Consider the following 15,414-nt stretch of genomic DNA (forward strand, 5'->3'; position numbering starts at 1 on the left):
ATAGTCTTGTCCACCGCCTGTAGAGTGTTAGCCAATAAAACCAGGAGAGATACAATGACAAAATTCCACAAAGTAATGGCAACAACTACACTCTGAAACGGAAGTGAGTCCTGAAAAATGGACAAAAAAGGGTTCAGCCAGCTGAAGTTAAATTTTTAAGGAATGTAAGAGGATATAATTTGAGAGATCAAATAAAGAATTTCGACTTAAGGAAAGAATTAAACATATTTTGCATAAATGAAAGAATAGAATACAGGATAACAAAATGGAAGAATCGTATGGAAAGAATAGTGACTGTAGGAATAGTCAGTAATGTAACTGATTACAGCCCTAAACGCAAGAGAGCTACAGGAAGACCAACGAAAGGGTGGTTTTCGTGAAGACGGAAGAGGCTACAAGCCTACATCTTGAAGTGAAGAAGAAGAACGTAGTCTGAAAATTAAGAAGAGGACATATATGAAAACGGGTCTGATATCTAAAAGATAAGTGCATCCACAAAAGAGTGTATAAGGATATCTACATTTTTGTATTCATGGAGATTGTATATCTGCCAAATAACAGTTAGATACATCTCAAGTGGTTTCAGTAGAGAACTATGAGTTTTTAGAGATGTTGCACCCTGCACCTAGAATCGTGTCCGCTGGATGTTTTTTTTCTCACACCGGAATTAGTTCCACCACACGTACAAATACATAAGCATTCCTCTCATCCCCTATACACACACATATAAATCCAAGGAGCCCACCTGTGTACTTCGGTGTTATTGTCAAGATCCGATTACAAAAGGAATGATGGACACGGTCATGATTTTGTAGGTGGATACGGTGATCGGACATAGCACTATTAATTGGTAAGCAGAAATCTACAACAAGAGAAATAATATTTCGTTTATGTAGAACTAATATGAAAAAATCTGTACCCATTTGTTGTGCTTGTCCGACACGCCGAAAAATTAATCTCACTATTTCCATATAACTAAACATTTATTACTATTTTTTATCATATTATACCGTGCACATCGCATCGTGTTCGATGGATGTTTATGTCCTCACACTGGAGTTAGTTCCACCACACACACATGCATTAACATTTCTCTCATCCCTTATATGCGCACACACCCGGAGCGGAGGGATTCGCCAAAACTGCCACCAAACTGACGCCATAGGGAGTGCAATGATTTATAGCGTCAGGTGCGAAAAGCGAACTAATTTGATAAAGGTCCGTGACGCCGGCGAGCCATTAATCACGGCGCCCTTTGCTGCCCACGCCCCGCCCTTCAGCCCTTAGCGACAACCCTCGCCAGTTCCCTACCGTCCTCTCGGGTTTCTGAAAGCAGACATCAGGCCACCACATCGTGGTCTCAAAACAGAGTGCCGTTTCTGTAGCAACGATTTATTCAGTCCCTTCGTAGTCTGTGTTGACCGAAAACTGGATAAAATGCAGGAGAGAGGTATAGCGGGCGCACTAGAGCGGGTGCGCCGCTGTGCAGTCTATAGCGTTTGCTGCCGTGTTGTAAAACGGGGGTGGCCAGTCGCTACTCGGCAGAAACTGAGAATGCAGCAATCGGCAGAATTCTTGTTCAATCTCTCTCTTCTCTTTAGTGTTCAGCCCTGAGATTGGTTTGCAGCAGTAAACCATTCCCCTCTTCTGTCTGCCTTCCTCTTCATATCCGCAATGTAGTGGATACCATATCATTCATAATCCGCTGCACGTATGACATCCTTGGTCCTCCTCGCCGATTCTCTCCCTCAGCAGCTCATTCTGCTGCAGTCCCAGTGATATTACTGTGTCTCAAAATGTGTCCTATGAGATTGTCTCTTCTTATTTATACATGCCTCCACAGGGATCTGTTTTCCTGTACTCTTCTCGCACCCACACCTCCAGAAATCAGACATCAGATCGATAACAAACGTTATATGTCGATAGAGTATCAACAAAAACTCCTATTTAGTTCGTACTATGCGCTGTAGTCCAGCAGAATGGGCCTAAACGCGAATTGAAAATAACCACAAAACTACAAGAGTACAGGAAAACAGTATCTGTAATTAATATGTGTGGCTTTACACAGCTCTGTTACATTGACTTTGAATTGGATGTATAAATGGTAAGAACTTCTCTCTTTTTCATTTACTGCACAGGATTTCTTGTGTTTTGTTCTTCAATTGTTGTTTGTCGTCATATGTAGACTCTCCTCCCTCGTTGACGTTGAAGACCCCGTTTACAAAACAATATAGGAACCATGTGAGTGTTCTTGTCTTGGATGTCCACATACACTATTTTCTTGGTGTTTATTTCGTTAACAATGGTTGACTCGAAACTTTGTGATCTAAACTTTATCCATTTCCATGAATCTGCAATTCTGGAGCAACCTACCGTTCGGTGTAAGGCAGTGTCAACCCATCCACAGTACTGGCAGTACAGATGACTAGTTAGTTTTATTCTGTGGCGTCGCGCAGGTGTCGGGCTGCTGAATACAACCTTGAACTTACGTATTTGTCTGCCAAATCTGACCAGACCGCCTTCCACTTTAAGTATTTCTATTTCGTCAGGTTTGCTGAGGGACGTGGAGTTTTTTCCGCAATAGTTTCGATTATTTTCTTTGTCGTACAGAATATTAAATTTTGAGTCATCTCTAAAACATACGTTGCAGTTTGCAAGGCACGAATTAAATTTGCTGGCATCATTCTATCATCTTTGTTTTCCTTTACGATACCCCATCCCGCCTTTAGTAAGTCCGACTAATTAGCTTGTAATTTGAGGGTACGTATGAGATATTTCGCTATAAGGGCTGAACATTCTGCCTCACAGTCTGTTAAAGCTAGGCTACCTTCGTTAGGTGGTTTAGTCATTTGATCCCTGGCTACTTGAAACAACATACCTTTTCAAATAAACCAGCCAGTGTACTTTTTATTTGTGCGATACATTTTCTGTCGTTGGGTATGATTTGTGCGACATACCACATTTTGGATAGGGCCAGTATGTTTACACATTCAATCCTTTGAATTATGTTTAATTTCTTTATACTGTCCGCTATCAGGGAATTTTTTACATTTTCTACCACTCCTTTGGAAGTGGCGTCAGTTAACTCGTTTAGGTTTTCTCTTAATTTCAGTCCCAGCACTTCCATTTCAACACTTTTGGACAAGGGATGTGACATGGGGTGAGAACTTTTATTTAACCACAGTAGCTGTGTTTTATCATTGTTTATTGTTACTCCTGCTGCTTCTTTATAATCACCCATTATTTCTGACACTTTTGCGGTGTCTTGGGATTCTTTAATTATAATGGTAATATCATGAGCACAGGCGTATACAGCACATCGTTGTTCACCAACACGTAATCCTTATACTGAGTTGCTGACTGTGTGGATGAATGGTTCTAAAGAGATGACGAACAGTATCTTTGATAAGGGACAGCCCTGTCGGATAGAACGTTGGACTGGGAATGCCTCCGTGAAATACCCTTTGAGTTGCACCTGGTTTGGTAGCAGTAAATCTATTGTTGCTTGTGGGAATATAAAGTGCTATAGCATACCCCTTAGGTATATTGATGACTGACTTTATCGAAGACTTTATCTAAATCGATGTTCAATAGCCCTATTGTTTCTTCCTAGTGCTTCCATGAGCAGAAGGTCGTATCTCTTAAGAAGCAGATTCCATCTATAATACTTTTGTTAGGTATGCTACACGTCTGCTCGATCGAGTGATGTCTGCAAGCATTTGCTTTTATCTTGCCGTTGTGGCACGAGAAATTATTTTCGAGTCTGCGCACAACAACGTTATCGACCCGGAATCCATTATTCTTCGAGGTATCAGTTTCTTAGGGACGAGTACGATAATTCTGGGTTCTTTTTTGGAGTGTAGGTGTCTGCATCCCTGTTTCTCTCGTACTTCATCCACGAATTCTTTTTTAATAACTGAACAGAAGATTTTGTAAAATTCGTAGGGAATACTGTCTTCTCCTGGGATCCTACGTTTTGGCAAGCTTTTGACTACATCTTCAATTTCTTCCACAGATACAGGTTCCGACAACATAGTGATACGTTTGTTAGATGTGACGTACAATTTTGTAGTAACTGTGCTGCTTCTAGAGATTAGATGGTTGTATTCTGTACAGTGCTTGGAAATGTTCTTTGATCCCTTCCCCACTAATGCAGTAATTTCCATCCGTAGACAATATGTTACTAATCTATCTCTGTTTGCACCTTTTCGTTCACATTTGAAGTGATAAATACACCACTTCTCATTTGGCATATGCTCATAAACCTTGCACGCAATAATTTTCCCTACTAGTTCACTTTCCTGCAGTTCTAAGAATTTCTTTTTGAATCTTTTTAAATCATTTGCTCCGTCTTCCCCGTTTGTCTTCTTCTGCCTGCAGTTCACGAGTGATACGATAGTAATAATCGATGTTATTTCTCCTGTTTCGATTAATACTGTACGTGTAATTTGTAAATAATTTATGAACATCGGGTTTTACATGGTTTTTCCATCACTAAATCGCGTTACGGAAGAAATATCTCCGGTTAACCTACTATCTGTAGCGAGCAATGAAATCCATATTCACCCATGCTATGTGGAGCAGGTTTAAAATTAATTTCCAGTATACTCTGCCAATTATTTTGGGACGAGGTAGACCTTTGGCTTTAACAATTGTTGCTCGATGGTCGGAAATACTGATAGGGTCTACGTCGTATTCATGCGCTGTTACTCCCGTTGTGATGTAGATTCTGTCAAGTCTTGATGCTGATACTGCCGAAACAAAGTGTAGTGAGTATGTGTAATAGCAAACCGCTCAACTACATCTTTCATGTTCAGACCTCCAATCATATTTTCCAGGATACCACAGAAGGGTGTTGTGTGAGCCTATCGCCCTTAAACTGCAATTAAAATCTCCTGCGATGACGATGTCGCACTTTGCCTGTCACAGGAAATACGAGACTTCATCGCTGGAAAACCTTTCCTTGCAGCTCTGTTGTTTGATTCGGAGGGAGCGTAGACGTTTAAAAAAGGTTACAATGCGTCCCTCCAACTCATTTTCTACATCATTTAATTCTAATTCATTTCTGGTTAAAATATAGCAACCTCTCCTACCATAACCAACATTGTTATATACATTATACAGGGTGTTTCAGAAGTGATAGTCATTATTAAGGGATATCACTGGAATTATCATTCGAAACAAGAAAGTCAAGTACCTAAATACTAGTGACTTCAGGTAGACACGCAACTGGTCTACTCGCTTGGGATGCTGTTTGGAAGAGCAACTACTCATTAGTAACCGTTAGGTACTGTCACAGTGTATTCTTTCCATCTCTTTACCCAATCTTCACCAAACAGCATTTTGTCCTCCTTGTCTTCTACTCTATCCGAGTTTGTTCTCATGGGTGTCCAGAATCAGTATGCAAGCCTGCTGCCTTGCTTCTTCCGTCCTGATGATGTGGTGTTTCACGTAGTCGTCCTGAGTGTCGGTCAGTTGAAACGGGAACAGTGTATCGCTTGTCGTTTCGGCATAGCGACCGTGGAGCACAAAGAACTATGTGAAGCATGTAGCGTCTTTCTTCGCTGTATTGTTTGCAAATGTCACAATGGGCACCACTGTATCTCAGTCTATTTGTTCGTCATCAGCTTACATGGAGAGCACATTGTCAGTGTCTTTTAAAGCGTTCTGTGAGGCCATTCGTTTGTGGGTGGTGGCATCCTAGGGGTGATGTCGTAAAGTGAAATTACCTCTGGAGCTGGTCTCCACTGGATACTTCCGCACGCTCAGATATCATCACAAGGAATGCACCTTACTTCAAAATAATTTCTACAAACAGCTTTGCTAAATCTAGTTCTTCAGCGGGCGACACAGTTTTGGTGCCAGAAGACTGAGTTGATTCCCCAATTCTGGAATTCTGGAACCTGCCCAAGACGTCAGCTCCAGTTCGTTGGAAGAGCGCTGCTGAAGGTGACATTGGTACCAGATGCGTGGGGGATAACTGCGGCACGCGCTTTCGTCGCTGTCATTCCTCACAAGGGCTCATATAGTATTTAACGCATCGGTAGGGATTTGGCGAGTGATACCTGCATCTCATTCTGTCTAGAGTCTCCACGAATACCAGGTGACCAGAAGTCCAAAGACCATACACAAGGATTTTAAGTACTTAAACCCTACCGAAAATGATTCAAATAATTAAATTTTTGATTAACGTTTCTTACAAAGAGAAATGATGAGGATGAGGCTGTATATGCTTTAAAGAAATCTGTTATATTCAATACCGTGATCATTTGTTATTGATATGTTTCCACAGGTAAGAACGTCATCTTCAGGTACTCTAAATCATTTTTGCTTGAACGTCATGTTCCATCGTGCGTTCACTGCCAAAATGTTAACATGGCATTTGTAACGCACGTCCAGTCAATAAAAAATAGTTTTGAATGTCACCTTGGCAGTGAAAAATTTCTTGAAATTAATTTTTTGAATCTGTTGCAGTTTATGCCAACGGCCTTCCCTGAGTGATAGCACCGGTTTCCGTCAGATCACCGAAGATAAGCGCTGTCGGGGTTTGCTAACCCTTGGATGAGTGACAATCCGGTCTGCCGGGCGCTGTTGGCAAGCGGGGTGCAAACAGCCATTGTGAGATAAACTGAGGAGCTACTAGACTGGGGACTAGTGACTCTGGTCACGAAAACTGACAACGGCGAGACGTTGGTGGGCTGACTACACGCTCCTTCAAATACTCATACGGTGACGTCTGCAGGCTGAGTATGACGCGGCGGTCGGTAAATCCCGTTGGGTCTTCCGCGGCCTCTTCGGACGGAGTCGGGCTTAAGTTTTTATTGCAGCTCATATCGACAGCCAAAATGTTGCAGATGTAATTGTTACAAAAGTGACTAGCTGAAGAAAGAAACTCAAGGCAATGTGTGATGTTACATTATAGATAACGTCATTCAATCGGGAGTTTAATCTGTTGACATTAACTATTCTGTAGCACAGTTTTTATGATAATTTTTGAATAATGTATATTTTACTAATAACGAAGCAGTTCCTTGTATATTCGCTGTAGTTATCACAAAAATGCGAAGTGCCTGGCGGATGACGAAAATATACCTTTTACATCTACATCTACATCTACATTGATACTCCGCAAGCCACCCAACGGTGTGTGGCGGAGGGCACTTTACGTGCCACTGTCATTACCTCCCTTTCCTGTTCCAGTCGCGTATGGTTCGCGGGAAGAACGACTGTCTGAAAGCCTCCGTGCGCGCTCTAATCCCTCTGATTTTACATTCGTGATCTCCTCGGGAGGTATAAGTAGGGGGAAGCAATATATTCGATACCTCATCCAGAAACGCACCCTCTCGAAACCTGGCGAGCAAGCTACATCGCGATGCAGAGCGCCTCTCTTGCAGAGTCTGCCACTTGAGTTTATTAAACATCTCCGCAACGCTATCACGGTTACCAAATAACCCGGTGACGAAACGCGCCGCTCTTCTTTGGATCTTCTCTATCTCCTCCGTCAACCCGACCTGGTACGGATCCCACACTGATGAGCAATACTCAAGTATAGGTCGAACGAGTGTTTTGTAAGCCACCTCCTTTGTTGATGGACTACATTTTCTAAGCACTCTCCCAATGAATCTCAACCTGGTACCCGCCTTACCAACAATTACCTTTTCATTACACCAGGCACACCTGACAAAGGAAAAATTAATACGTGCAGGCACTTCACAGTAACTATTAGCTTCCTTCGCAGAGAACTATATTTGAAGTAATAAACAATCACGGCCATTGTTCTGCATATTGTGCTGAATACCAGTCATAGTTTATCAAATTCGTAAAATGCTGTGATGCATAATGACAATGTAGAAATGGCTGAACGTTGACAGTGCTTCTCCACTGATAAACCTGAAATGACAAAGAGCCGACGGACATTATTGTTATTTAAAAAGATTTAGAATGTTGAAAAAGTTTTTATTGACAGGCTGAATCACAATATTACTTCCGGATGGAATTATAATTATGTTAACAGTCTTCTCGTCGTCCTCGTGGATACAGAAGTGTTCCGTCCAGGCCAGGAGTGCAACAAAAGTAATAAACTATTTTTTTCCAAGTGGTGATAAGACGTTTGCAATGTACCACTGAAAATTATTCGCGCCTATTTTTCCAGATTTTTGAACAATGGTTACATGATTTTGGCAACAAAACAGTCCTTTTTTAAAATTTTGCCTTGATGTTCCTGAACACAAATATAAAACTGCAGAAATAGTAATTTATCATTGGTATTGTTGTACACAAATGTGTCTAGAATTCTGCGCACAGTCTTCTTCTCTCTTGAAAAGATAAACTACATTATGTAGAAAACATACCCGACTAGCTTCATACGGAGCTTTTAGGTGACAAAAAGTATCTTTGTCTTCATGTCAGCTAATAATCTTTCTACAGGATGGAGAAAAATTGTCACGAAATTTTATCCCTGGATAGCTGATGCCAGTAGGAACCAAAATTACCAACGTTGTGTAGGTCGACAATGCACAATTTTTAAACTACGTAAACCTGGCGCCACACACTCCGCTCCGCAGCTTGATTGCCCTGTTGCCGAATGCTCTGAACAACCCATGACAGCGAATGCTTTGCTGCCGGAGATCGCGATGTATCCAAGGGGCCCGCACGCTCTGTGGTAGCTCGCCAGCCTTCAACTCTGGGGGCCTGCGGGCGAATCCGCTGGGGTCCCAGCACATCCATTGCAGTTTCATGACAAGACATACCGGGAACAAACCCGCCAACAACTACTAGTTCGCGTGGAGAAAGTCTTTTACAAATTGTGTTGGCCTCTGAAGGGCCTTTTTTGTAGCTAGGACATTGTTTACTTAAAGGAGGTGCTCGAACTGGCGACCCTCTGACGCGACACAAGCTTGGTAACGTCGAACGGTGTTTTGCCGAACTCTTTCAAAGACTCATGGCATTGCCCTGAAGTGATTGGTGGCATGTTGAATACGATCGTTTCTAGGTGGTTCGCGTGTAAGTGGGTGAACTAGATGGCTTCAAATGGCTCTGAGCACTATGGGACTCAACTGCTGTGGTCATAAGTCCCCTAGAACTTAGAACTACTTAAACCTAACTAACCTAAGGACATCACACACATCCATGCCCGAGGCAGGATTCGAACCTGCGACCGTAGCGGTCGTGCGGTTCCAGACTGTAGCGCCTTTAACCGCTCGGCCATTCCGGCCGGCTGGTGAACTAGAACCTTGAAGAATCTCCACAGGAAAAATTCCGGTGGCGTGACATCTGGTGATCGCGGGGGGCATGTCCTACGAGCGCCTCTACCAATTATCTGGCTGTCGAAGAATTCATTTAAATATTCGTGCACAGCACGACTGTTATGAGCGAGCACTCCATCCATACCAGATGCGTAGCCGTATGTCCAGAGGAACATCGTCCAGCTGGGTGGTAGAATCTCTTGCAAAAGGGGAAGGTAATTTTCCCCAGTAAGTCGAGGTGGTAGACGGACTGACCCCAATCAGATGGTCACGCACAATGCCTGGCCAAATAAGTTTCCTTTAATTTACGTCTATGGTCACAATCTTTTCTGTTTAACAGATTACCGGTTTCGGTCTTTAATGACCATCATCAGATCTGTCTCATAAAATCAAAGTCCTATAGCACTGCAGCCATAGCGCTGCCCGTCAACCGACAAACGGCAAGAGGGCAATCCTACGGCCAATCGGTGCGCGTTGCGTCATGTTTTCGTAGTTTAAAATGTTGTATCGTCGACCTATACAACATTAGTGGTTTTGGTTCCTACTAGCATCAGCTATACAGGGTTAAGATTTCGTGACACAATTTTTCTCCTTCCTGTTTAATATAACCTGTTAATAATGTCTCCTCACCATGTTTAGTTGAGGTAAACATCGCAGTTTTGCGAATTTCTTTAAAATATACTCTCCTCATTCTCTTTAACCAGCTCAAGAAGCCTGTAAAACAGTAATAATCATCTCACTTGCAGTTTTGAGAGCCCAGCCTCGTAGATCCCCCCTTGGTAATGGCGCATTAGCTCTCATAAGCAGATATAAATCATTAGAATGTATTTTATATCACACTTTTGTTTCATTTTGGTGCATATTTAGTACTTCATGAAAACTTTTCTTCCATTTACACCATTCAGTTTCAGATTTTGAGAAACGTAACCCTCTTTGGATACGTCTTAAATTTAAGGGTTATCTACCTCCTTCATTTAACCAACAATTTTACAGCCTTTGTTTGTCACTGAAAGCTATTACTGCATATGTTTTCTTTTGTTTTGTAAGGGTGGGGGCTCGGAAGGTACTCCACTTTTGTTCTGGACATTAAATAGCACAAAAATTATCATTCCAACCACGTTTCATGGAATTGTATGAATTATTTCCTGATTTTTCTAACGTTTTCACAATTTACAACGAAATATCGACACCACTGGAGTGAATGTACAACAAATTAAGCAATAAATAACACTTACGTAGGTCTTCACGAGAAGTAAGTGGTATCGACTGTATATGATGTTCTTGTATATTTCATCTTTGCAAGGTTGAGAACTGCAACTGGATTCCACATTGCTGTGAAACTCTGCAACCTGCACAACGACAGATGCTGTTAGCAAGCATGTACAAAGAAATCCCAAATAAAATAAATTCAGCTTTATCTCCGTTGTTAAGACTTAGCGATAACGCAAAATCAGTTGCTAATTACACTCTAAAACAAAAAAAAGGCATCACGAAGGAATTATCCGAATGGGACGGAACTCTGTAGTTGTGGTGGACATATACACACAAACAAATAATCACAATTTCACAAAAATGGATGATTCATTAGAGGGAAACAGTTTTGGATGTCAGTAAAGTGTTGGCCCACATCTGGTCCTTGTGCGAACAGTTATTCGGCTTGGCATTGGTTGACAGAGTTGTTGGATAACCTTCTGAGGTTTATCGTGCCAAATTGTATACAACTGGCGCGTTAGATCGTCAAAATCATGAGCTGGCTGGAGGGCATTGGCCATAATGCTCCAACCGTTATCAATATGGAAGAGACCTCGCGACCTTGCTGGCCTAGGTACGGTTTGTCAAGCACAAAGACAAGCAGTAGAAACTCTCGCTGTGTGAGGAAGGCATTTATATTGCTGAAATGTAAGCCCAGGACGGCTTGCCATTAAGGGCAACAAAACGGGGCGTCGACCATCGTCGTCATACCGCAGTGCTGCAAGGGAGCCGTGGATGACAACCGAAGGGGGTCAACTATGAAGCGCAATGGCAATCCCTGCCTGTCACTCCTGGCTGTCAGACCATATGGCGGGTGACCGTCAGGTTGGTATCCATGGACTGTCTGAGGCGTCTCCAGACACGTCTTCGCTGATTATCGTGGCTCTGTTTGAAGCAGAACAAATCAATGAAGACAATTTTGCTCCCAGTCCGTGAGGCTATTCTTCTCGTAAGACTAGCTGCAGTTACCGATACTCAGATCAGTGGTAGGTGGCTGCATTTCCCGACATACTGATTTGCAGAAAATGAATGTTGTTCATGCTCTTAAGTTTTCTTTTAATAGAAAACGCGTGATTAAAATTAGAGCAAGAGCTGTACATACATTATTTTGCAAAAATTAATGTAGAAAATTTTGTAAATTTGTGGTAAAGACTATCGGACGAAACTGCTGAGGTCATCGGTCCCTAGGCTTACACATTAATAAAACTAATTTACGCTAAGGATAACACACACCCATGCCCGCGGGAGGACTCGAACCTCCGATGGCCTTGGTGGTGGGGTGGCGGGGGGGGGGGGGCGTGCGGGGGGGGGGGGGGCGTGCGGGGGGGGGGGGGTGAGCCACGTGGACCGTGACAACATTGTGTGCTGCGAATGCATAGAAAGAAAGATCCTTTATCATTTAGCTACGATATAGCAGGTCAGCAACTGGAAGCAGTTAATTCCATAAATTATCTGGGAGTAGGCATTAGGAGTGATTTAAAATGGAATGATCACATAAAGTTGATCGTCGGTAAAGCAGATGCCAGACTGAGATTCATTGGAAGAATCCTAAAGTAATGCAATCCGAAAACAAAGGAAGTAGGTTACAGTACACTTGTTCTCCCACTGCTTGAATATTGCTCACCAGTGTGTGATCCGTACCAAATAGGGTTGATAGAAGAGATAGAGGAGATCCAACGGAGAGCAGCGCGCTTCGTTACAGGATCATTTAGTAATCGCGAAAGAGTTAAGGAGATGATAGATAAACTCCAGTGGAAGACTCTGCAGGAGAGACTCTCAGTAGCTCGGTATGGGCTTTTGTTGAAGTTTCGAGAACATATCTTCTTCACCGAGGAGTCAAGCAGTATATTGCTCCCTCCTACGTATATATCGCGAAGAGACCATGAGGATAAAATCAGAGAGATTAGAGCCCACACACAGGTATACCGACAATCATTCTTTCCACAAACAATACGAGCATGGAATAGAAGGGAGAATCGATAGAGGTACTCAAAGTATCCTCCGCCACAGTCCGTCAGGTGGCTCGCGGAGTATGGATGTAGATGTAGATGTAGACGTGGCATTAATGTAGAGATACAGTCGCCACAAGTTACGTATTGTTCGTTTTATTACTAGCTTTGCTTTACAGATAACGTTATCTTCAGCTATTGATTTCCCTCATGACAACATTATCCTGATCATCTAGGCAATAGATACGAAGAGTACTACTGTTGCATAAGCGCTGCAAGGGAGAGACTGGGGAGGCCAAGGTAGGGCTCCCCCCCCCCCCATTCCCTCCTGGAATCTAGGGTACAGAATTCTCTCACAGGCTGTTCACGGGAATTTATGGCTTTTGTTTGGCGCGGCAGTAATTTCGGCGTTGTCATGTAGCCGAGACAGATGCGGAGATTCACAGAAAATTGCGGAAACACAGTCAGAAAATACTTCTCTGTCCCTTCCTCATACAGTCGTTATCGAGGTCTAACACGTTGGAACGCGGAATTTCTACACCTATTTCCAGCATAAAATAAACATAATTGAGTAGCCCTGACCTACATTTGTCTCCAATTTCCACAAGGACACCGCGTCCTCCTGTTGATTTGTCTCCAATTTCCATAAGGACACCCCGTCCTCCTGCTGCACGAACAAAATCACAACAGTAGTTTACCATTTGTCAGATAGAAGAAGACCCATAATGCCATACTAATACCATACCCAGTCTTATAGTTGCATGGTGCATGTAGTAAGTTCTGAAGAACACGAGTTTACTATACTGTAGCTGTGTTCATCCGTACTTCATAATGGATTCAAACGCATCAGTCAAAAAGAGAAAATACCAGTTTTTGTGCTAGGGGAGAAGAAGAAAAGTGTGAAAAATCAGGCTCGAAAATAGCTCCATTTCAAAAGTAAGGACCTTCTCAAACTCCACAGTCTGCTCCGCAGTACAAAATGCAGTCACATAATTACGAATTCAACTGTCCAGTTGGGATGGCTGAGCAATAACAATAATTTGTCGAACTTTGGGGGGGGGGGGGGGAAGGGGGGGGGAGGCGGGACTGGGGGGCGGAGAGAGGTACAAGACCATTCTTGGGTCAGTCTTTGGCTGTTAAGAGTCTCATGTATCAGGCAATTCGACTGCTTTGGGAGGTTCGGGCGTATTAATTTCATTCAATGCTGGGCTACGCTTCGCCTAAAAAACACAAAAATATAGCTCTGAAAACAGTTTTTATTAAATTTTAATTAATCCTCTCAGCTTTAACAAATAGAAATCATGTAAACAATACAGTAAATTTATTAAAACTATCAGATATTAATTATTTTAAGCAGACAGTGTTACATAGGTGTGATTAGCTGAATAAACGTTTTTAAAAATTATTTCCTATCCTGCACATTCGTTAGTATCATTCTGTGGCACTTTTGCTAATTATTAATATTAATAATAAATAGGAATTTATCAAGTTTTGTGATATCAAGAATGGCAATTCTCCAATCTTGTCCCCTATTGCATACATTTCTGTGGACGGCCATGCAGTATTCTCGGTAAAGCGAAACTAGCAGTAAAGCAAATATGGCGTGACTTGCAGCAGTTTTAACTCCACATTAATACCTAATCGTCGCTGTCGCTCCCTGCAAACGGTATCTCCTCTAGAAAAAAATAATTCTTACCACGCACCATCCGTGAAAGTGAGGAGAGAAAATCTTAGTATATACTTCACTAAAAACTATTGTCTACAACTCACTTTATGCTGATTTTCAGGGTTATAGGTAAAAACATGTAGAAATCACTGAGTGGGCTTAAGCCTTCTATCCAGTCACTCGTTCACCTGTCTGGTGTGGGAATAGAAGATAGCAAAAATAAAGCCGAAGTTCTAAATTTTGCTTTTCAAAAATCGTTCACGCAGGACAATTGTACAAACACACCATCTTTTGACCATTACAGATACTTCTGTGCGAAGGATGTAGTAATAATCAAACCTGGAGTGGAGCAAAAATTGAAAGAATTGAAAGCAAATAAACCGCATGTTTCGGATGGAACCTTAGTTCGGTTTTACACTCTGCAGCATTGCAGCCTTACTTAACATGCATTTATGCAAATCTCTCGCCCAGCGCAAAGTTACAAGCGACTGGAAAAAACCGCCGGTGACACCTTCTTATACCAACAGTAAAAGTATGGACCCATAAAAATACAGACCCATCCATGTCTTTAACACCGGTCTGTTAGAGAATCTTTTAACAAATTATCAGTTCGAATTTTGTTGAGAGGGAAAAGTTTATGTCCACGAATCAGCACGATGTTAGAAAACATTGCTCGTGCGGAACTCAGATTATCCTTTTCTCACATGAGATCCTGCGAACCATGGATGAAGGCAAGAGACGTATTCTGTATTAGCAGATTTGACACAGTGTCACAATGCGTACTGGTAACGAAGGTGCAAGCACACGGAATAGGTTCCCAGATATGTGTGTGGCTCCGAGACTTCTTAAGTATCAGAACGCAGCATGTTGACCTGGACGGCGAGTGTTCATCAAAGACAAGAGTATCGTCAGGATTTCCCCTTGGAGGTTGATAGGACCGCCGTTCTGTACACATAAATGATCTGGCGGGGAGGTTAAGCGGCAGTCTGTGCCTGTTTGCTGATGACGCTGTGGTGTACGGGAAGGTGTGGGCGTTGAGTGACTGTAGAAGGATACAAGATGACTTAGGCAAATTTTCTAGTTGGTATGAGGAATGGCAGCTATCTCTAACTGTAAAACAACGTAAGGTAATAAAGATGAGCAGGAAAAACAATCGCATAATGTTCTAATACAGCATTAATTGACAATGTCACGTGATTATATATATAAGTTAACGTTGCAAATCAGTATGGAATGGAATGACCATGTAAGAATTGTAGTAGGGAAGGCGAACGGTTTATTGGGAAAATTTTAGGAAAATGTG

Source organism: Schistocerca piceifrons, chromosome 8 (assembly GCF_021461385.2).
Source record: "Schistocerca piceifrons isolate TAMUIC-IGC-003096 chromosome 8, iqSchPice1.1, whole genome shotgun sequence".
Lineage (NCBI taxonomy): Eukaryota > Metazoa > Arthropoda > Insecta > Orthoptera > Acrididae > Schistocerca > Schistocerca piceifrons.